Consider the following 22,506-nt stretch of genomic DNA (forward strand, 5'->3'; position numbering starts at 1 on the left):
AATCTTTAACTTTACCTGTAGCCAATGCTATGGGATGGGAAGCTATGAAGGAGCTTCTACTCGCAGAGTAGTGCCCTCGGGGCGAACTCCAGAAGCTAGAACATGAATTTTGGAACCTTAAGATGAAGGGTTCCGACATAGCTACTTATACCTCAAGATTCGATGATCTGGCATTACTCTGTCCGGGAATGGTTACCCCGGAGAGTAAAAATATTGAGAGATTCATTTGGGGGTTGACCCAGCCAACAAAGGGGAATGTCTTGGCTGCGAAGCCAGACACATATGACAGCGCTAAATGTCTTGCGAAAATTCTGATCGATCACGAAGACAACTCTGATGCGGAAGCTACCACCCCCGAGCCAGTCACCAGTGGAGGCGGAAGAAAAAAGAAATCCTAGAACAAGCGGAAGGCCCAGAGTACGCAAGGGTCTTCTAAGAAACAGCAAACGGTAGCACTCCATGCTGCTACTGCCCCTGTTACTGTTTCAGCTGTCGGTTCCACAGCCCAAACGCCCACCAGTGGATACACTGGCACCTTTCCTTGGTGTGGTAAGTGCAATTACCACCACCGCATTCCTGGCCCATGTCGCGAAAGGATCTGCAATAACTGTGGCAATAAGGGCCACCTTGCTCGAACTTGCAGAAAACCAGCCAAATCAACAAACCAATCATCTGGAGCAGGAATCAGTCAGGCATGCTACAATTGTGGTGAAGCTGGGCACTACAAAAGGAATTGCCCCAAGACAGCTACAACCACTGATCCCTCTGTCGCCGCAGGTATACTTCTCTTTGATAATTCTTATACCTGCAACTCTTTTCGATTTTAGTACAAAAAGAGAAACCTGTTATCTATCTATTCGAACATTTTCTAAACTCAATCCTTCGTATGTAATCGAAATGTGTATCATCGAGACGACTAACCGGTGAGATAGAGAACACTAACTTCGTACCTATAGATTGAATCCTCAGTCCGGAGGACTATTCTGTTCCATTCGATTTAAAAAGGGGGAAACTTTCTACAAAAATACTTTGATGCTATGTTTAACATGAAATGACCGAGTCTCATTCATATTGTTATCCTTGGTTTCGAAAGGGTCGCTCGTCTAGATCTTTTCTCGACCCGGTTCTCGTGATCTTCGGCATCAAACCTTCGTATCATTCCATTCCTTAGAACTCAAAAGTTTTCCCAATATGAATTACCATGCATCCCTCGTTTTTGTGATTATTGGCAAGCGGGAAGTTAGTAGCTCTTTCCTCTAAATGTTTATACCGAAGGATTCCCGGGAGTTTCTTTCGAACGTCTAGTTTAGTTCCACATCAGACCTTTCGAGATCTTCGTAGAAATAGATTCTGAAACCTTCAAATTTCGGATGCCTTTAGACCTTGGTAACATCTATCCAGTACATCATGTCTCGAATCCTTAGAAGCTTTTACCCAACGAAACCCTAGTGATTCCTTGAGGAAACCGAAGTCGTCGAGGGTTGGAACTTCCATGAGAAAACCGATTGATATTATAGATTGAGAGAGAGTCAATGTGCAAAACAAAGACACGTCTCGATAGTGAAAATTCACTAGAACGCTCAGCAGAGACCTGATCCCACTTGAGAAAGTGAAGATCCAAGGCAACAAATCCATTCGTGTCTCATTCCAATTCATGATCTATATCTTATTCTTTGAATTTCGGGACGAAATTCCCTCTAACGGGGGGATAATGTAACAACTCGAAGTTGTTCATCGCCAAAACCCCGTTCTACCCATATAACTCGCCGTATATCGAAACGTTCCGATGTCATTTTTGGGTTTAGTTAATTAAATTTATATGTTTATTATGATCCAATGAGTGTCCAAACCCTTTAGGAACTCATGAAACAGGCCCAAAAATATTTATTTCATAAGTTTTAGAAATGTCCCCGCCGGGTGACGGAAACTTAATCGGGTACGACCTAAAGCCTCGTTTAAGGCCGGTATCGGGTAGAATTCCACCGTGTCCAAGTTTTAGGACCTATATAAACGTGTTTAAAAATTCATTTGAAGCTTTTTCTTCCTCTCTCTCTACTCTCTCTCTCTAACCTCTCTCCTAAATCCAAAGTTTAAGGGTCCAAAACTCAATCTTAAGGCCTCAAATCCATAAGGTACCTTCCTAACCTTAATGTATAGCATATTTGGCTCCAAAATTAGGGATTTAATCATGATTTAAGGCCTTGAATGTGAGTTTACGGCCATGGTTGAAGCTTAGGCCGTAAACACATAGTTAAGGGGTTTTTAAGCCCTAAAACCCTTCCTAAACACAATTGGACTTTAGATATGGATAAATGACTTCATAGAATGGACTTAGAACATTTTAAACATGGATTTTGATGGATTTGAAGGAGTTTATGGCCAAGGCACAAGCTTGGGCCGTAAACTCATATATATGGGGTTTTTGAGACCTTAAACCCTTCCAAAACACTAATAAGGCTTAGATATGAATTTTAGAATATTTGGTTTTAGCCTTGGGACACTTGAAACATAAATTTTGAGGGATTATTGTGATTTTACGGCCAAGGCATGTGCTTGGGCCGTAAACTCCTTGAAACATGGTGTAAATTCATTTTAAGGTGTTAGAAATGCCACTTTAACACCGCTAAAGCCTTAGAATAATTTTTAGAAGTGTTACAAACAAGTTTTTGGCCTTAAAACACAAGGAAACCCTCTCTAGGAGAGTTTACGGCCATGAGGGGGGTCTCATAGGCCGTAAACTCCAAAAACCCCTCCAAAATTTCAAGGAAATGCATGAAAGGCCTAGGAATAAATTTAGCAATCACATGTGATTGGTTTTGACATCATTTAACACAATTTTCATGGGTATTTAGGAGTTTACGGCTAGGAGTCCATGCTAGGCCGTAAACTCCCATAAATAAGTCAAATTGATGTTTAAAATCCATTCCAAGACTTTGAACCAAACCTAGAAAAATTCCCTTAAGTGATTTAAGCCATTTTTGCCCATAATTGACCCCACCATGAGTTTACGGCCGTAAACTCATGGGAAGTGGCTGTTATTGGCTGAAAACTCTTGTATGATTTTATTCATGGGGAGTAAACTCAAGTTCCAAGTCCCTAGTGCCATTACACGTCCTTAAACGCCACCCGGGTCTCTCCAAACACTTGTATCGGGGTGTTTTCGCGACTAGAAGCAATTGTCCCTATCAAATAATCAATCTAAGTCCTAATTAGATACAAATGTGTATCTTTACATTATACTTAGGAACCTAGTGTGTTTGCAAGCCCCGGACCAACACTTAGCATCCAAATCGTCACATTTCTCGTCCGGTGAGTTCATACCCCTACGCCCTTTTTCGTGTTTTTCAATGTTTTCAGGGGGGAATACAAGCAACTGTAATTGTTTTCAAATCATAACATTGATATGTTTCAAATAATATCTCGCAAAATTTATAAACACTTTTACACCTTATGTATTATGCTGAGCATAAGGAATGATTTATCAATTACAACTAAATGGATTTTAGTTAAGAAAATAACCAATCTAATCAAATTATTATGGGAATAATTTGGGGTTCTGTAGTTCTCTTTATATCATGTATTGATATCTGTATAAAGTTATTAGATAATCTATGTCTGATTCAGTTTATCTCCGTATCATTTGAATGTATTGCCAGATAATTTCATCGTATGTATCTATTTTCACTATATCATGTTTCATAATTTTTGTATGTTTGATATCGTTGTTGGGTTTTGAGCATTCTAACACTCCTAAGTGTACATGCAACCCTAAATACCTTGGATCTATGTTTTCTCTATTATACATGCAAATAAGAACTTCCAAGATATTATCCTAATCTAGCATACAAAACAATAACTATAGCAAGATAGAATACATACCTCTTTGGTGTAGAAAGTCTTCATGAAGCTTGAGTGCCAAGTGCCCCAAGTGTGACACCTCAAATGGTTCACACAACACCAAATACACATGGATTAACTTGAGAGAATTCTACACTTCATGAAAATCGGCTAGCCCTTTCTCACTCTCTCTAGTGGCCGATTTTTCCCAAGAATGTGATCTTTATATAGTGTTACAATTAGGGTAAACTCTTAATTGTCATGGCTTTCCATTTCCTTGGATCCATGGGTTCAAATACACCATGGAGCATCCATGAACCATCTTATGGGTTTTAGCCCAACTTGATTATCCATGGAGCATAAGCCCACTATACAAGTATGGATGATTTACACAATCAACCCATATATTTAATTAGTCTTCTTTTGATCTCTTAATTAATCCTAGATTAATTCTTGATCAATACTAATTAAATAATCTCATTATTCTTATTATTAATATACTAGAACTTATAATATATTAATAACCATAAGTGTCTTATTTCTCTCATTTAGTCTATCCAAGTGCATGATGCCATGCAACCCAAATGGACCATGCCGGGTCGGGTCAAGTCTCACCAATTAAAGTTATGGACTTAGACATTAATCCAACAGTCTCCCACTTGGATAAGTCTAAAACTATTATTGAGAATGACTTCAAGAACCGACCGGCAATCGTAGCTCTCAAAAGCTTCTGTCGAACTCTGACCTTGTCGATGAACTCTGACCTTTGTCAGTGACTTGTCCATTAGATAAGGGATCATATATTCCTCCATTCTAGATATCATATGGACTGAGACATGGATTATAATCATTCTCTCTGTCCATTTGTTGTTTCCCGATTTCCGATTTATGACGACTGACTAATTGAACAAATCAAATCAGTCCTGGCCCGGCCGAGCACTTCCATTTGTCATCATCAAATCATCGAGGGGCCCACAGATATCGCTTTTATCCCAAAGGTAAAAGGAATGGATAAACTTCGACTCATATGGCTTGTTCTACTACTTGTTGAATCATACACAAAGGCACGTTTTATAGCACAGAGTTACCAAATGCGGTTTCGTGCAATCAATGTACTATCAACTCATAGTAACAACTCATATCTCTAGGTTTGAAGAATATAAGATATTATCGTCTCATGATCACTCGTGATAAAATCCATGAAGTGATTCCAATGAGCGCGGGTTGAATCCAATACTCAGAACTTATGAGCACTCATGATTGTTGTAGCCTTGTCCAACACCTTAGACCTCTACAACCCATCATGACAGTCTTAATTCATATCTACTTCCAACATATGACCGACTATGGATGGTTTGAATAACTTAGTCATTCCGGAAGAATAACCCAGTTTATTCAGGAAGTCAAAACATGCAAAGTGAAACACAATAATAATTGAATCCAATATGGTCTCAGAACTTATGAATATAAATAAAACACCTTTTATTTATCACCATATGATTACACATTATTCATTGTATACTGTTTCAGCTATCAACTTTATTCTTGAATTTAAAACAATAGTTGTCCCATGCTCCAAGCATGTACACTATGTTTTCTAAACACTAGTCATGCCACACACCAAGTATGCATACTATGTTTGTCTATGATCTTTACTTTGTGAACTAGATCCATTGAACATAACTTCAATGATTCTCTTTTCACACTCCCAAATCCTTAATGCAAGAATTCCAAATTCATGCCATTTACTGAAATCTGTTGGATTCTAAACTTATATGCATTGATCCTCTTGTAATGATTATGCACAAAGTCAGAAAGACTTGACAACAATCATTACAGAGTATTCCAAAGGAGATCAGCTCCTTGGAAACATCCTTCTTGCATTAAGTTTCCTAATCTTAAACAGACTGAAAATTCTAACTTTGAAACATTTCCAGATTTCATTTTTGACTATCACTTCTGAACAAGAGTTGCCTCCTTACAGATTATGTCAATATGGTCCTTCCAGAATTATTACTATACTTCCAACTATCCTTGAGCAACCAATCTTTGGTAAACCTTAGATTGTCCTCGACAATTGTTTAATCCTTTTAGTCATATCCAGTTCTAAACCTTTTCCCTTCTTAATGCCCCAGGCATTTTGAAAATTTTTTAGAACGGATGATTATAGCACATGTAATCGATCCTATATCCGAAGCATATGGGACACGATTCATGATGTCTCACATAAAGACTAAACTAGTCTTTTGCTATAATAGGTCCATTTCTATTTGCCAAGTTCTCATAATTCAGATTATGAAAAGGGATGCCGTAATCATAATCGAATTTTAGAACGCAAATAATGGACCCGTATACAGAATTTCCTTATGTTGAGCCATTCCAACATGAAATTCATATATATCCTTGACTAAATGATTAAAACCTCACGATCTAAGCTTATAGATTTGAGATGAAGTATAATTTCCTCTCCCTTAATTATAGCAAAACAACTCTTTCCCAATTGAAACTTTTGTTTTCTATAATTAACATTGCTAACTTGCAATACTTATCATAATTATCATGCTCCCACTAACATGATGATTATTAGCATAACACTTATGCTCCCACTAGCTTTGACATGTACCCAGAAATCAACTGCACTTCTAGAAATCAGTACTTCATTGACTTTCTTACCAAAGTTCAGATTTCTGATACTAGATTGTTTTGATAAAACTTTATCAAAATCACACACCTTCCCTTAGATAGCACACTTGTGTGTCTAAAAAATTATGAAGAGGTATGCCGTAATCATAATGGATAGACCTTTTTGCCACTTCTCACAAGTCCATATTAGTGTGCCGGTTAACCAGATGCGCTCCACTAACGACTTTGAGAATGCAAATATCACAATTGCTATCTAGCTAAAATCTACTTAGTGAAAGTGTTTCCTCACCATCATTTTCATGAATCGGAGAGAAACCTTATGACACTTAGATTTACTGGTGTATGTGTTCTTATCCATGTGAATTGTCAAAATCATAGTCACAACACAAGGACAATGACATCTCCAAACTCATATGGACTGAACTCAATCTTAATTTCTTGCCACCTGGCAGCTCAAGGGCCTACCATTGCTTCCAAGTTGTTGTGCAACCAATTGAGAACTCTAAGAACTCATATGCAAAGCCAACTTTAACTGGAATGGGCACAGAATAAGTCAACACGATAGGTTATTAACCTCAAGTCGTGTGCTAGTGAAGAACTTCAGGTTTTATTCTTGATTAGTTCTTGAGACTTTCAAGACCTTTAAGACTCCCACTATCCTCTTGACCTATAAGACTCCCTTGTCAAATATCCAAGAGATAGTGTAGATTCTAATCAAGACAAACACTTCACACAATTGGCCTAAGTTGGTCTTTGTTTTATCCAAAACATCACAACTTACCAATTTCAAATGTACAAGAGTAGAAAACTTTTACTCTTACATTTGACAAGTGTTTTAAACCTTCTTTAAGACATGTCACTCAAGTTACAATCTTGGAGTATGACTCTAAGACTTGTATTGGAACGAAGTATGACTCATCTTCTTGATTTAACCACTTCAACAATTCAAGTTCCTCTTCTTAGTCATAAGAATGCACTAAGATTTTCCTTAGAGAACTAATTGTGCTATGGTTTCTTAATCATTAAGATGATCACAAAAATGATACTAAAGTACTCTCCCATCTTTTTAGATTTGAGAAACTTTTATCCTTCTGCCTAATTTAATTCTTCTTATTCGCTCTGCCATACATTGGAACCTTTTCCAATGTCTCAGAGTTACACTTAAGCTTGTAAGTATAATCATATTTACTGAGCTTTAGTAAACTATGACGAATAGTCTTATCGATCTTTTGTGGTGGACTTAATCAGTGCACAAGAATGTGTACTCGATCCCTTAGTCCTTTACTTGACTCACACATCCATGTGAACAAGTAATTAGTCTTAATTTTCCAAAACTTGAAAGTTCTCATTCATCATGCTATACAACTTGCATGATTCCAAGTTCCGGTCCAATTGAAACTTGGGTGATGAGAATCTTTCCGTATTTGGTAAATCTAGACATTACCACAAATGAAAGAATCAATTTCATATTTCCACTCTTGCTCTTAATGGAATCATATAAGCAACAATTTTTCCTCAAATGCCATTGTAAGGATATTTTAAAATAAATAAAATCAAAAATTTTCTTTTATTTTAAAACTTTGCGGAAAAACTATCCTTACAATCCATATGAAAACTTGTTGTTATCTATTCCTAAGCAATATCTCATAACTCCTAAGAAGTACCTCAAGAATCCGATCTTCAAACTATGCGATAGAAATCCATCTACGCCATCAGATTCAGCATATTCTTTCTTTAAGTTTCTTCACTTTTCTTTCATTCTTAAAACATCACCATGTGACCCAGTCACATCATGTATCAAGAATCTCAGAATAGAAACTTAACAGAGTTAGATAGTGGAATTTACCTGAAGTAGAGTCAAACTTATTGACTTTAACATCCTTAGGTAAATTTTGGCAGCTTCGCAACCAATGCCCCTTTCTTTGGCAATACAAACATATGGACCCTTTGATAATGGTACACAGGACTATCACAGACTTAGCTTTTCTCTTTACCATTTGGTCAACCAAGTTGACTATGGCCGATCCCTTTCCATTGGGAAGAGAATGCTTTTCTGGATTTCCTGTGTCACTATTGTCAATGTCCACAAAGTTTTTAGGAAGTTGATCTTAGCAAACAGATAAGATCATTAAGGGTCTTATCATAGTCTGTTTCATAGGTGTCCTAAAGGAACTCACTATGTGACTTAGAAAGTGATTGAACCACCAACTTTCTCAAGACTTTGACACCCAACTCTCCCGGCTTGTCAATATGTGACTACATCTCCAAGATGTGACCTCACCTAGACCTTGCCTTGCCAATAGGGCCTGAGTGACCTTAAACTTTTCAAGAACTTGTGGGTTGGGGAGAATAATTGGAGGAGGAGAAAGAAGTATGATATCCATGGGACATCACCTTCATTAGGAAACCTTGTTTCACTAGATTTGGGAAGATCATAGGTGTCTATTACAGACATCTTTTGGGAGATATTCAAGATAGTTGATTTAAAGTCCTTAATATGACACCCAATATGAAATATTAAGGCTAGGACCCAACAAACTATTTTATAACTTAGAAGAGGTATGCCGTAATCCAAGCTATAAAATATTTGAAGGTAGGTGAATGACGATTCACCAATTTCCACCAAGATAAACGAAATGTATTATTAGGTTTTAATTGTTTTTGAAACACCTAGATCTTTGAGATTCATTGAACTTTTCAAAGGCATGTTTCAATCTCGAGTGTGACCTCCAAGTTTTGTGACTGGGATGCCGAGGATCACAAAACGAGGTGTGAAGTAACCATGCAAATTACTTGGTACCCTTAATAAATTACCCCTCAATCGATGTGCCGGTTAACCACACACGCTCCATCGATACTATGATAAATATTAAGTCACCCTTTACCTACCTTGTTAAGTCCAAGTTAGTGTGCCGGTTAACCACACACGCTCCACTAACGACTTTGACAAAGTGTAAAGTGTAATTTCATGGATTAGCACCTTATTCACATTTTCCTAAGTAACTAAGATTGGGTATTATTAAGAGTTTAGTTACTTAGTATTATCATTAATACTTTTAATGAAGGGAGAATTCTAGTCCTGTCAAACCCGTTCGGCTAACGACCCTCCACCAGTCAAGCAAGCGGTGGGTGAGAGTGGACACCCATTAAGTTGCCATTTTATAGGCAACAACCTTATACCCACCTTATAGACCGGCTTCGTGAATGAGGCGTACTAGCGGTAAGACTGACTTTACTCTTATACATATATATATTATTAACTTATAATATTATAAAGTATAAGGGTTGAATTTTAACTTTTAAAATTTTAAGGGCTAACTTGGAATTAAAGTATTCATACTTGAAAACTTTTCAAATTCCAAAACTTGAGGGAAAGTTTTCAAACTATTCAAAACTAATTAATTCCATAACTTATGTGTTTAAAGTAGTTTTAATCCAAAAACTCTTCAAGTTCCTTAACTTGAGGACAAGTTATGGAAGACTTTAAACTAATAAAAGAACTAACTTTTTCTTTATTTTATAACTTATGGATTTAATTATGGTTACATATTTTTCTTTAATGAAGTGACTCTTGAACTTCCATAACTTGAGGACAAGTTATGGAGTCATAAAAAGTTATTCAATGACACAAGACTCTTCATTTTGTAACCATTGCCAACTATTATGAGTTTTATGAGTCTTTAATGTGACTCTTCATGTAACTTGAGGACAAGTTACACAAACACATTTTATACTCAACTCTTAGATTAAAATGGATTGAAAACAACTATTTCACTCAACATTTCTATTAATCTAAGCAACTCATAAGAACAAGATAATTCAAATCAAACTTTTTCATGTAATTAGTCTAAACCTTAAACTAATACAAAACATGAATCTATTGACAATTATCTTTGAAAATGGATTAGCATGAACATTACCACATCAAAAACAAGTTTAGAAGATCAAAAACAACTTAGGGTAATGTTCCTAGTCCATTTCTAGCCAAAAAACTCGAAAATATGCTGTCTGGGGGTCCAACTCGTCGAGTGCATGAACCAACTCGGCGAGTTGGATCGAATTCATCACTTTTTAGGCATGGACTTGCCGAGTCTCCTGATGGACTCGCCGAGTCTGATGGCCAGACAGCACCAGATTCGTTTTTTCAGCTTCTATTGTAGGTATAACAAGAAAACAAGCCTAGGCTCTGATACCACTGTTGGGTTTTGATCATTCTAACACTCCTAAGTGTACATGCAACCCTAAATACCTTGGATCTATGTTTTCTCTATTATACATGTAAATAAGAACTTCCAAGATATTATCCTAATCTAGCATACAAAACAATAACTATAGCAAGATAGAATACATACCTCTTTGGTGTAGAAAGTCTTCATGAAGCTTGAGTGCCAAGTGCCCCAAGTGTGACACCTCAAATGGTTCACACAACACCAAATACACATGGATTAACTTGAGAGAATTCTACACTTCATGAAAATCGGCTAGCCCTTTCTCACTCTCTCTAGTGGCCGATTTTTCCCAAGAATGTGATCTTTATATAGTGTTACAATTAGGGTAAACTCTTAATTGTCATGGCTTTCCATTTCCTTGGATCCATGGGTTCAAATACACCATGGAGCATCCATGAACCATCTTATGGGTTTTAGCCCAACTTGATTATCCATGGAGCATAAGCCCACTATACAAGTATGGATGATTTACACAATCAACCCATATATTTAATTAGTCTTCTTTTGATCTCTTAATTAATCCTAGATTAATTCTTGATCAATACTAATTAAATAATCTCATTATTCTTATTATTAATATACTAGAACTTATAATATATTAATAACCATAAGTGTCTTATTTCTCTCATTTAGTCTATCCAAGTGCATGATGCCATGCAACCCAAATGGACCATGCTGGGTAGGGTCAAGTCTCACCAATTAAAGTTATGGACTTAGACATTAATCCAACAATCGTATGAGAATCCTGTGAATAGTTTAGTACTAGTTTGTGAGTAGTCACTACCCTTTATGGATGATCAATAAATCCTCCCCAGAAGTGTAACCAGAGTCTCCTCGAGGGAGAGCAAGGAATTTGTGAATATATCTATTCGGGACTGACAATCCCACACCTTAAATGCTAGCTACAGTTAGGCGGGCATGCCTGGGGTGACAAATTCTGGATATCGTCCGACGTCTGACTAACGTCAAGGAGGTCTCGTTGTCGTATCAGCATGGTTACCCGACTCACAATATGTATTAATATAAGTTTATTCACAGCTTTGGTTTTAGAATCTATATCTAGTTCGGGATAGTGATCCCATGGTTTTATCAAACTATTTTGTATCTAGTCCGGGATAGTAGTCCCATGGTTTTCAGTCTATTGAACTTGTATCTGGTACGGGATGTTATTCCCATGGTTTTTCAGTATGTATATATATCTTAAATCTAGTACGGGATGATAGTCCCATGATTTCAATATATATATCTTGTACAGGATAGTAATCCCATGGTTTTGAAACTATATCTAGTACGGGATGATAATCCCATGACTTTATCCGACTATCTTATATCTGGTTCGGGATAGTGATCCCATGGTTTTATCAAACAATCTTATATCTAGTTCGGGATAGTAGTCCCATGGTTTTCAATCTATATTTCCTAGTGTATTAAACTATCTTGTAACTAGTTCGGGATGTTAGTCCCAAGGATTTCAAACTACTTTCTATCTACAGTTCGTGTATATTTCAATATATAATTTTGTGTATTAAACTATACTCTGTGATATTCATAAATCTTGCATTTAGGAAAATATGGGATTTTCCTGGGGTTAACATATAACGCGTAACTAAACTGTAATGAAAGACAACGAAACTGTTTAACATAAGAAAATATGGGATTTTCTTGGATAACAAACCTTTTCGGAAAAACTAAAGGAAACCGATACTTTTTCATAAAACAAAATTGCTTATGAACTCACCAGCTTTATGCTGATTTTCATACTGCTTGTATTCTCAGGTCCACATTAGACAGGTACCCGGTGATCTCTTTTGGCGAAGACGGAGTGCATGGAAGACTCGTCTCGTTTTGTTTATATGATATATGTATAACTTTTGTATAATTTACTTTTGAACCAAATGTAAACTTTCATATATATGTAATGTAATGGTTGTTTACTGTGATTACTATGTACATTGGATTTGATACTCAACTTGGAGTCAACCCCAGAAATGTTTCCGCCTTTGATTTTCGGGGTGTGACAGTATTGGAAATGTATCCCTTAATTAAATAGTTGACGTTCATTTAACTTTTAATATATAACCTTTCTTTACAAGTATAACAGTATAAATGCACGTTTGGTTTCATTTGTTCGATTTATACAATTTATAAGATGATATAGATACTTTTAGGTTGACTATTACCGATATACGCCTAGTTAATTAATATTTTGAAATTTAACTCGCTTAATTTTAATTTTTACTTTCTTTGATATTCAATTGATTTGTTCCCAAAATATCTCTTTGTTGGGCAAAAAAATAAAGTAAACTTCCATTTCAAAGTATAATACTATAATTCTACGTGTTTTTTCATTTGTTCGAATTATAGCACGAAATAGGGATATCTTTGTTGAATTTAGAAAATACACATACTTCACTTTTGATTTTCCAGTCCTTTTGGATTTAAAATTCAAAGTGACACGGTTTTTTAAGAAAAATAATTAAAATAAGTTCTGAAAAAAGAAATGAATGTAAAATGCCATATTCGTCCCACAATTGAAAGTAAATTGTCATTTAATACATTCAGCGGAATCACAATCGCACACACATAGACACACAATCACACAATAGAAACCTACATAGATCAAACTCAAGAGATTCATTAATAGATCCAATGACTATCTATTAAATATAGTAGATTTCAATAGTAGACAATTTTCGAATTATGGTGGTGGTTTTTGGGTGATATAGGCAATGAGGAAGGTGAGGAAGGCGCTATTGTTAAGGGGTGGGGATAGAGGCAAAAGACTAAGGAGTTTGGTAGTAATCTTGGTCATAGGGTTGGTGGTGGTTGTAGTTTAAAAGAAGATAAATCAAATATCCTCTTATTTATTTTTCTACCCATTTGAAATGATGACGAGTCTCTTAAAATTATCATAGTTCTATCAAAATATAACATTTCTCACCATTTTTCATGGGTATGAAGATAATTAGGAAGAAAAATAGGAGGATATTTAATTTCGCTTGTAAGAAATCAAGAGAAAAGAGTTTGTGTTGAATAGAGGCATCAATAAGGAGAGTTAGAACGCTGACCATATTTATAGGAGTTGGAAGAAACGAAGGGTCACAAGTGAATATCAAAAGACCATGTTTGGTATTATGTAGTGAGATTTGTATGTCTTATAATTAAGGTTTTTGAGCATTTAAGTATGTGTACGTTATTGCACATTTTAAGTATGTATATATAACACCAAAATCTTTATTTTTATTAAACTTTTTAATTTTTCCTTGTGTGACTCTAAATTATATCTATACATTTATTATCCCTTGACATTTTTTTGCCAATATCCACTATTAAATATTGAATTATTAGTCAATATGTTATTTTCATAAAAAAAATTATATGATAAAGTTTTATATACATTGGTACCAAACTAATTACTATATCTCATTTTTTAGGCATATGAAGTCTTTGATTTCACGAATAGTTTTTTTATTTTGTGATATTAGGTTTCATTAACTTTATCAGCCAAAACCAATTAACTTAAATAGTTTTTTTTTATCATTAACCAGTTTTAAAAGCAATTCTCTATAATTAACTAACTAACTTACACATCTTCAATTATTCATCATTATTTTCATTAATCAAATTTGTCATACCAATTACTTTGCTATTCGAGGTAGTTTCTACTCCTAAGTGGTTTTCTTGTTAGTTTCTTTTTTTCCATAGTATGAACTTCATTTACTTAATCTTCAACATTGACATTTTTTATGCATACTATAATGTTGTGTAACTAGATGAATTTAATCCCCAGAACATTGTTGAAAGTGAAAAATATGAGATAGTATGATATTTTGTCTAGATATTTATGAGAAGCTAAGATTTTAGCCAATACGTAATGATGAATTTTATGTATAAATGTCACATTCAAAAATTTTACGCCAAATTTAAACTTTTTCAATTATAAATAAAACTGAATAGTATTTGTTTACAAAAATGTTTTCAAATCATTATTCATCAGAGTGTCCTAATAGTTAAATCCAAAGGATGAGGAGTACAGTCACACATTCTCCTTGCTATGATCTCCTGAAGTACCTAAAGCAATAAACTGAAAATTGTAAGCCCGATGGCTTGGTGAGCTACCCCCAAAAAACCAATACCATGCTGATAATACCATATCAGTAACAAACAATCAATAACATAAATATTGGGCAATCGGCCTGACTAGACCGCCCTGAAGGGCCTTCAGTTTATTTGATCCTGTTCCGAGCCTTCTGCATAACTGAACCGCCACATGGGCCTACAGTCTTCCCGGACCGCTCATAGGGTACGTTGGCCTTCAGCACAAAGCAGGACCGCCTCAACCCAACCAACAAGCAAATAACCATGTGTGAATAACTATCATATACTGGCATATACAAACATCAAACATATATATCTCACTAATCATCAATCATAGAAATCTCCCGTAACTAAAGTACCGACCTAACCAATCCCTACGGATTATAAGAACATAATATATTGTCTATCCTGATTCCCATCTAAGAGATCATAACCACATGTAGCACATCATAACAATAACAACTTAAGGGCTGCCTTGGTGTCGTAGACCCCATTGATATAGTGAGGATAACTAACCTTGCAGATGTCGACTCGGTAGATGAACTCCAATTCTTCGATCACGGTCGAAAACTCCACCACCTATTACCATAATATAATTATACCCATAATTTCCCAACCTTTCAAGGTACCCTAAAAGCCAGCTAATCAAACCCGGTCAAAATCAAAGTCATCAGTCAAGGTCAACAGTCCATGTTGACCCTAACTCACCAAGTACCCTCGGCTAAAAGCCGAGCCATTGAAGTACTTGCCCACTCGCCAAGTCACGGAGAGACTCGTCGATTTCCTTTGGTTTATGATTGAACTCTAAGGCCACTCATCGAGTTTCCTTCTTGCAGCTCGACGGTTACACACGCATACATAAATTGGGGAAACCTTAATCGACTCGCCGAGTTGTTCATACAACTCGTCGAGTTCTATGACAATCTTCATCGGACTCGCCGAGTTGTTCATCCAACTTGTCGGGTCCAGGACTATTTTCATATCACTATCCGATTCGACCTTGCGACTCGCCGAGTTCCTTCAATCCTTAAGCCATACAGACTCTTTTAAGCAATTTTGTGGCTCCAAATTACAGATCCAAGCTTCTAAGGCATGCATTTCACGTAAAGTTGCAAACTTTACGTGCATGCATAGCTAAAAAAGCTCTTAATGTCAAATCCAAGCTCACAATGGAGGTTTCATACTCAAGGAGGCTTCATACATGACAAGTAGGCCAACTCCTACTCGTCGAGTTCTTCATGGACTCGGCGAGTAGACCACTAAACACGCGATCCCACCCCGTTGCCACTCGACGAGTAGGGCAACCAACTCGTCGAGTAGATCTTAAAACCAAATAAACTTTCATTTAAATCAATACCTGAGAAACGGGAAGTTACAATAAAAGGATAAGTATTCATTGAAACATGGTCACAAAAATCCAAAACTTCAAATATAACTTGTTTGTTTTTTTTATTTAAATTACCAAGATGACAACTATATATATATATATATATATATATATATATATATATATATATATGTAACTCCGAAAAATTATATTTTAATTAAAAATATAAAATTTAATATCAAAATTTTAAATTTAATGTTTATTAAAATAAATTAACTTGTTAATAAATAACAAAGATTTAGCATTTAACTTTAGTTAAGGAATAAAATGAAAGTTCATTGACTAAAAAAGGAATTAATTGTATTAAAGACAAATTGAAAGAAAAAATTTGTTCATATCGAATGGATAGTTATTTGACCAAAAAAATACATAGGCTCCAATCGTTAAAGGTTACATTTTAGGTTGATTCAACATATTTAACCTCTTCATTGACTTCTTATTAGAGTATGAAGATGCTTTTATTTCAAATATATTGTTTATTACTTGTTTATGAAAAACATATTTTCTGTATTCAAAAAATAGAAAACTGAGATGAAATGAAGTACTATATAATTATAGCAAATAACATATTTCAATGTCCCCATAAATATCATAACATTCAACCTGACTCAAACTATGTTCTGCAAAAACAAAAACCATATGTGGCTGACTTGTTTATATCACACTAAAAATCTACGTATGAAAGATAAAACGTGTAAGGTTGAATATTTTCTTATATATTTCCATGTCCCCATGAATATTTTAACCTCCCATCTTATGGGCTGCCTTTTGACAAATAAAAACCATCATAATTTACTAACCAAAAACACTTATTCGTCTTCACTAATTTGTTACCACATTCTCCAGCAATTTGATTATTGAAAACTATAAACACAACCTCTCTATAGACTTGATTGTCAATCATCATCCAATAAAATTTCCTGCTAAATTCGGTTGTTTAACAAAAATTCATACGAAATTCCCAATGGAACGTGTCACGTATAGTCATCATATGGTTCCCAAGATCATTATCATTTGAATGGACATGAACAATTAGATTTTGAATTTCAGAGTCGATGATATACACTATATACGGCTCCCATGAGTTGACTACTCCCGAAGTTGAAGAACTTATGGAGTAAATAACACATAACATTATTAGCCTACGAGTGTCTTTCTTTAATATAGACAATCTCGAACTCAATGTATGTTGTGTAATAAACATACATTAAATTACAATCTTATTCCTTGGCTATTTACATCCTGAAAAATTAATAGCATAATTATTTGGTTTTAATAATGACATATGCTTGTATTGGAAATGTATCCCTTAATTAAATGGTGGATGTTCATTTAACTGTATAACCTTCCTTTAAAAGTATAATAGTATAAATGCAAGTTTGGTTTTACTTGTTCGATTTATACGATTTATAAGAAGATATAGATACTTTTAGGTTGACTATTACCAAAATGCGCCTGGTTAATTAATATTTTCAAATTTAACTCGCTTAATTTTTATTTTTATTTTTCATGATATTCAGTTGATTTGTTCCCAAAATATCCCATTTTTGGGAATAAAAAATTAAAGTAAACTTCCATAAAAAGGTATAATGCTATAATTCTATGTGTTTTTCATTTGCTCGGTTAATAAAATGAAATCGTGATATATTTTTTGAATTAAGAAAATACACATGCTTCACTTTTAATTTTCCAGTCCTTTTGGATAAAAATTTCAAGTTGAGATGGTTTTTAAAAAAATAATAATTAAACAAAGTTATAGAAAAACAAATGAATGTAAAATGCGGCATACAAATGAAAGTAAATTTCCATTTAATGCATTCAGCGTAATCACAACGGCACACATATAGACACACAATCGCAAAATAGAAACAAATGTAGAACAAACTCAAGACACATAAAAATCATCAGATACTATACCAAAATTTAACAGAGTAAAAAAGAAAGAAAATGTAACATGACACATGATAAAAACTTTACTGCAGAAAACGTACAAAGGAACATGGTTTCTTCATAACCATTAATGAAGAAAGTGCTCTCTATATCATAACTGTAACTAACAAATAAACTTGTGAATTTTTTATGTAATAATTTTTATCTCAAATACAAGAAACATTGACCTATATGATATAAAAGTGTGATATATAAACATTTTATCACAGCAAAATATCTAATTTTCTATACTCTCATGATCTGTAATAAGGTACACAATGATCAGTAAAACATTGCCTCGTCTTTGAGTAATAATTAAGACCTTCTTTGCTACTGGAGAAGCCATCTATTGGTCTCAATCCATTCGTTAATCTCTAATTTCATGATTCATTCAACCCACACTCCTTCCTTTGAAATCCAAAACAAGTTATTGATTGATCTCATTCTCTCGGAACAATAAGAAACAAATAGATTAGGTCATTCGGTAATTTAACCTTTCAAGATTACAAAATAAATAAAAAATTTACATTGTTAAAGCTTCCAAATTCAAAGGTGCAACAACCTTAGGGAAAAATGACCAAAACATGTACCAAATTGTAAAAAAGAAACGTATTCCTCAACTGTAAACCGGGCAAAATGAAGTCCAAACTTTTATGTGTTGGGATCTTGATCATGAAAAAAGATACGACAAAATGGAGAATACAAGGGCAATATGGTTATTTAGTATGGTGACAGTGGTGGCTTTTCAGTAATGTTACAAACTTATAATTTTTTAGGTGCATCTGTCGCTTCACAAAAATAAAAAACATTGGCTCTTGAATCTTTTTCCAAAAATCAATAAAATGCTATGAATTCTCTTGAAAGGCTTAAAAAGTTTCAATACCAACAAAAGTAAAAATAAATCCGAAGTAGCAAACAACATTTTCAATCATAACTAAAATCTTATGTGTATCTTTAGTAAACTGGTTAATAACAACAATAAACGATGAATATAAAGTGAATAATCATAAACAATTAAAAGCCCATAAAAATCAAAAGAAAAAATGTAAAAACAATCTAACGCGTAGAAAACCATCCCAATCTATTTCATAGTTTCATTTTCGACTCCCATTGTGTGTGTGGGATTTTGAAGCATTATTAAGGCTTAGTTACAACCTCAAATTCAACAAGTAAGCTGCAACATTAAATTTAAAACAAATTATAATCAGAACTCCTTACAGAGGCAGGTAGGAAATTCATTCATAAAGAGATTCATAAACAGATTCAATGACTATCCATGAAATATAGTACATTTCCATAGTCATGAAAATGGGATGCATTGTAGCAAATATTCAATAGAATACGGAAATAATTTGATAACACAAAATAAACGTAGATAAAGGGTAGGAGAAAGTCAGTAATAGAGTTGGTTGAATGACTAATATATTCTAAGGCATACTTCATGAAATGGAGGGGAATGATGGGTGGTTGTTAACTATGGTAAATGACATAAGGAGTGGGAATAAAGAGATTTTGTAAGTAGTAGATGGGGTTCGAATTATGGTGGTGGTTTTTGGGTGATATAGGCAATGACGAGGGTGAGGAAGGCGCTAGTGTTAAGGGATGGGGATAAAGGCAAAAGACAAAGGAGTTTGGCAGTAATTGTGGTAATGGGGTTGGTTGTGGTTGTTGTTTAAAAGAAGATAAATAAAATTTCCTCTTACATATATTCCAACCCATTTGAAATGATGACAACTCTCTTAAAATAATCATAATTTTATCCAAATATGACATTTGTCACCATTTCACGTGGGTATGAAGATAAGTAGGAAGAAAAATATGAGAATATTTGATTTCACTTATAAGAAATCAAGAGAAAATACTTTGTGCTGAAAAGAGGCATCGATGGGGAGAGTTAGAATGGTGAGCACATTTATAGGAGTTGGAAGAAATGAAAGGTCACAACTGAATGTCAAATGACCATGTTTGGTATTATGTAGTGAGATTTGTACTTGTCTTGAAATTAAGAATTTTGTACATTTAAGTATGCGTACATTATCTGTACATTTTAAGAAGTATATATAACACCAGAAGCTTGATTTTTATTAAAATTTAATTTTTTTTTCCTTGTGTGTCTTTACAATATATCTATACATTTATTATCCTTTGATTTTTTTTTTGCCAATATCCACTTTTAAATATAGAATTATTAGTCAATATGTTCTTTTCATAAAAAAAAAATTTATATGATAAAGTTTCGAATAAATTGGTACGAAACTAATTACTATAAGTCATTTTTTAGCATTTGAAGTCTTTGATTTAATGTATAGTTTAGTTTTCATTGACTATTAACCAAAACCAATTAATATAAATGATATTTTATCATTAAACATTTTTAAAAGTAATTTTCTATAATTAACTAACTTACACAATCTTCAATTATTCATCATTATTTTCATTAATCAAATTTGTCATACCAATTACTTTGCTATTAAAGGTAGTTTCTTCTCCTATGTTGTTTTCTTGTTGATTTCTTTTTTTTTCATAGGACGGTCTTCATTTTTTTTCATCTTCGACATTGACAGTTTTTTATCCATAGTATGTACTTCATTTACTTCATCTCTGAACATTGTTGAAAACAAAAAATATGAGATAGTATGATATTTTGTCAAGATATTTATGAGAGGATGAGATTTTTACCAATACATAATGATGAATTTTATGTATAAAAGGATAAGTATTTATGGAAACATGGTCACAAAAATCTAAAACTTCAAATATAACTTTTATGTTTTTTTTTTTTTCGAATTACCAAGACGATAATTATATATATATATATATATATATATATATATATATAATATTTAATGTTTATAAATTTTTAAATGAAATGTTTAATGTTTATAAATTTTTAAAAATATAATATTTAATATAAATTTTTAAATGAAATGTTATTTAATGTTTATTAAAATAAACTAATTAGTTCATAAGTAACACAGATTTAATATTTAATTATAGTTAAGTTATAAAATGAAAGTTCATTGAGTAAAAAAGGAATTAGTTGTATTAAAGAGAAATTGAAAAAAAAATTGTTCATATCGAATGATTTAGTTCTTTGACAAAAAAAAATACAAAGTCCCCAGTGGTGATGAGTCAGATTTTAGGTTGATTCTACATATTCAACATCTTCGTTGACCTCTTATTAGAGTATGAATATTGTCACAACCCGAAACCGATGGTGGAAACGTTCAGAGGCGGAGAATGTCATGAATATCGCAACCAATGTACATAGTAAGCATAGTAAACACAAAGCGTTACATTACATAGAATTATTACATTTGTTTGAAATCAAAGTGTTACAAGTGTCATACATATACATCATATGAACAAAACCTAAGACGGGTCTTCTATACGCTCCGACTTCCAAAAGATTGCGGGGTACCTGTCTAATGCGGACCTGAGAATACAAGCAATTTAAAAATCAGCATAAAGCTGGTGAGTTCATAAGCGGTTTGTTTTCTGAAAATGTACAAGTTTCCTTTGGTTTTCCGAAAAAGTTTGTTATCCAAGAAAATCCCATATTTTCTTATAAGTATAGTTTAGTTATTCGTTTGTTATACGATCCGGTTATGTACAGTTTGTTATCCTAGGAAAACCCCTTATTTTCCTTAAAAGTAAAGTTTAGTTATCCGTTAGTTACACGGTCTAGTTAAGAACAGTTCAGTTATCCCAGGAAAAACCCTTATTTTCCTAAAAGTAAAGTTTAGTTATCGAATCCAAATGTAATGTACAAGTATCTACCATACTTCAAATGTTTGTGTGAAGTTTCCTGAAAGCCTGGTTATCCTTAAAATGTATGATAGTTTTAACATGTATATAAAACTATTGTGCGGAAAGTAAAATAATTCTTAAGGTTATTATCTTACTAAATTCATTATTACCAACAAGTAAATCTCCGTTATCTAAATTGCGAGTTCCCTAAGCATATGATATACTAAAAATGGCAATAAGTAGTCCATTATCAATTTATGACTTTCGTCACCCTTGAACCTTTCGGTTCGGCTGTAGCTAGCAGCCAGGTGCGGGGTAGCCAGCCCCATATAGATCTATACACTTAAGTCACGCTCTCCCTCTAGGAGATTCTGGTTATGGGGGCGGTCCTCCACTTGCGTATCTCTGTGGAGTGTTATAGAGGACATGTCTCCAATTATTAAGATTAACGAATTTACAAGTATTAATGCATAAAATCATGTTTTAGATTCTAATTACAAAGGGCGGTCCTCCACTCGTGTATCTCTATGGAGTGTTACAGAGGACAAATCAAAAGTACTATTCTAATGCCTTTAACAAAAATAAAGTGGAAAATCATGTAAGTAACATATATTATAACAATATATAGTAAGA

Source organism: Lactuca serriola, chromosome 8 (genome assembly GCF_051521515.1).
Source record: "Lactuca serriola cultivar US96UC23 chromosome 8, Lser_US96UC23_V15, whole genome shotgun sequence".
Lineage (NCBI taxonomy): Eukaryota > Viridiplantae > Streptophyta > Magnoliopsida > Asterales > Asteraceae > Lactuca > Lactuca serriola.